This window comes from Rousettus aegyptiacus, unplaced genomic scaffold (genome assembly GCF_014176215.1).
Source record: "Rousettus aegyptiacus isolate mRouAeg1 unplaced genomic scaffold, mRouAeg1.p scaffold_m13_p_3, whole genome shotgun sequence".
NCBI classification, from domain to species: domain Eukaryota; kingdom Metazoa; phylum Chordata; class Mammalia; order Chiroptera; family Pteropodidae; genus Rousettus; species Rousettus aegyptiacus.
Genome location: NW_023416306.1, coordinates 12094323 through 12097603, shown reverse-complemented (window position 1 = coordinate 12097603; position 3281 = coordinate 12094323). Strand labels below are relative to the sequence as shown.

Sequence of the window (3281 nt, the reverse complement as noted above, 5' to 3'; positions counted from 1 at the left end):
GCCCCAATTTCCTCATATGCAATATGATAATAACAACAATAGCTGTCTTTTAGGGTTGTAATAAAGAGAAATGAGTTAAACACATTAAATGCTTAGAAGAGTTATTTTTAAGTGTGTTTTATTATCATTATAACAACGAACCTGATTATCTATCTATCACACGTTGTCATTTTTACAGTCAGTACCTTTGCAGTCTCTGTATCATTTAATCCCAATAACAATCACAATGGAGGTGAAATCCTTGTTTTACAAACCTGGAAAGTGAGGTTCAGAGAGGTTCTTATCTGTAGGTCCTACAACGAGCAGGTGGCAGAACCAGAGCTCAAACCCAGGACTCTTCATGGTGAAGGTCAAGCTCTGTCAGGTATACTAGATACGTGGGTGACTGTGGTATGTTCTCAATATTTATTCAGGAACTAATAGTGATGAATGAATGAATGAATGAGTGAAGTCCATTGAAATAGCTAATAGCACCTACTACTGTCAGGCCCTGTGCTACACAGATGCATATAGTTAACTCGTTTTTATTTTACTATTTTATTTTATTTTATTTTATTAGGCAAGGCAACCCTTGGTTGACCTCACAGATTGCAAGGACCTTGTCAGCTTACAATCCCTTATTTTTTCATTTTTTATGCCTACAGCACCTGGTCTTCCTAGATGGTCTCCTACTCAGGTACTAACCAGGCCCGGCCCTGCTTAGTTTCCGAGATCAGGCGGGATCTGGCTCGTTCAGGGTGGCATGGCCACGGACGAGTGTAGTTGGCTTCTAATTTATGCGTAATTCACTTCTTATAACATGGCACAGATATTTATAGATATTCCCATGTCTATAGTGAAGAAACGGAGGCTCAGAAGGATTTAGTACCTTGCTCAAGGCCACACGGCTGGCGAGTCGCTGTCATTCACCTGGCCCCAACCCGCAGCCCTGTTAAAGGGGGCACCTTCTGCATTGCCATCTGCCAGTCGGCTCCCTCGTCCTATTACGTCCCAGCCGAAATGTGCAAAAAAAAAAAAAAAAAGGTTATTTTCGCTACCAAATTGGCTTTTAGAAGCTGGAGATTAAATAAACAAACATGTGACCAGTTTATTGCACAGGTTCCGCACGCAGCCGGCCTCCGTGTCAGTTGGCCTCGCGATCGCCGCCGTCTGACTGTGAGGCCGCCTGACGAGGGCTGCGCTCCGTATCCTGTTTATACGATGAATCTATAATGTAATTTCACAAGGTTCTGAAATGCACCGAGAAACACGCGAGGACCCTGTGCCTCCACCTAATCCATATGAAATAGGCTGGACACGCGCCTAGTAAACACGGGGGAGCCGGGCGGGCTGCAGCCGGTCTGTCCTCACCTAGAAACGGATTATCTTGGAGAGGAGGGCGAGCCGCTGCCCTCCAGCCAAGTGGACGCAGATCCCGCAGAGCGGGCCCCCGGGATTCGTGGACAATTCATGGGTGTCTCCAAACTGACCCCTCCTGTGGTAGCAAGCAGGGCATTTATGGCCACGGGGACAGGTGCCTAATGAATGACGACAGAGGTTCAAGATTAAAAGACCTGTTTCTGTTCGCTAAAGCACGTTTTAATAAGAACTCTCTTGTCACAGACACTGAAAGACCTAGGGCTCTCCCTCAGCTGAAACTGGGTTTTGTTTCCCGTCCCCAACTCTGTGCTCTCATGCATGTGATGTCATTCATTCACTGAGCAAATATGTCACCCACCTCCTCTAGCTCAGCCCCCTGGCTAATTGCTAAAGGTACTGTGATCTCTAAGATATGCCTATTCGTTAATTAAACGTATTTATTGGGCAGATCCTATGAGCCAAATACTGTTTCGGTGCCCAGACTGTGAAAGTCCCTGCTGTCACGCCAGGGGAAGAGACAGGCGACAGGCAAGATAAGTCACCTATATGGTGACCGGTGCTAAAGAAAAGACGAAAGTGGGAGAGGGGTGCGGATTCAGATAGCGTGGCCAGAGGAGGTCTCACGACCCTCTGAGGCCACTTTGCAAAGATGGACCCCGAGGCCAGAGAAGTCCAAGCCAGAGAGTCATAACACCCCTGCTTTCTGTGCATAAAACATCGTGGTCATCACAGTACTTTCCGGTAAGGCGGCTCCTTCATCCTCCAGCCTCAGGCCATCTGGGCATCCAGTCCCTGCCTCTTGGAGGTTTCGCTTCAAATGTCAGCAGAGCACTTGGGTCTCTACCCCAGTGTCCTCCCTGAACCCCGTCGTCACCCCCTTCCCTGCCGTTTCCTACTACTTTTTCCTGCTTTATTTCCCTTTGAACATTTACATATTATGTTCTTGGCACTAATACATCTTTTGAGATACAATTTACGTGGAGTAAAATTCACCCTTTTGGTGTGAGTTTTGACAAATACCTAGAGTCATGCAACCACCACCATCACCAAAAAAGAGTTACATCAACTCCCCCCCCCCGCCCCCCGACACACACACATTCCCTAGTGGTCCCTTATGGTCAAGTCCCCCCTTACCTCCAGCCCCTGGTGACCACTGATCTCTTTTCTGTCCCTATGGTTTTGCTTTCTTTAGGTTTCCTATACATGGAATCATAAGGGTACTAGTCCCCGAGTCCGGATTCTTTCACTGAGCGTAACATGCCGTGAAGTGTAGTAGCTATCTGCTCCTTTTCACTGCTTAGTAGTATTCCACTTTACGGATATATCATGGTTTGTTTATCCATTCACCCGTTAAAGTACGTTTGAGTTGTTGCCAATGTTTGGTGATTATAAATAAACTTCATCTATCTTGGGCGAATGCATAGGAGTGAGATTGCAGGATCGTATGGTAAAGTTATGTTTACTTTTCTAAGAAATGGACAAAGTGTTTTCCAAAGAGGCTGTTTCATTTTGCATTGCCATCGATCACCTGATACATTGTGTGTGTCTGTGTTTCCTGTCTCCCCAAAGTAATACCCTCAAAGGTAGGGGAGAGCCTTCTTTTGTTCATTGCTTTATATCTAGTGTTTGGGACATAACAAGCAATCGATAATTATCTGTTGGTTTAAGGAATAAATGATCTCATTAATTCTCATAACTCGTAGCAATCTCATAAAGGAGGCATTAGTGTACCCATGTTACAGGTGAGGAAACTGAGATCCGGAGCTTGTAAGGCACACGCTTATAGTTGTACTTGAACCGAGCTGTCTACCTTGAAAACAAGCACATATAACTACATCCCAGTCCAGCCCTGAGATGGAAGTAACGCTTTGTTCCTGAGCTGTGGAGAGTCACCGGCGGATTTAAATTTAACTTAATGACAG

General features: G+C 45.7%; 1 pseudogene; it reads right to left on the bottom strand.

Annotated features, from left to right (window-relative positions):
- Positions 1-635: 635 nt before the first annotated feature.
- On the bottom strand, positions 636-754 carry LOC118601515 (annotated as a pseudogene).
- Positions 755-3281: the final 2527 nt, after the last annotated feature.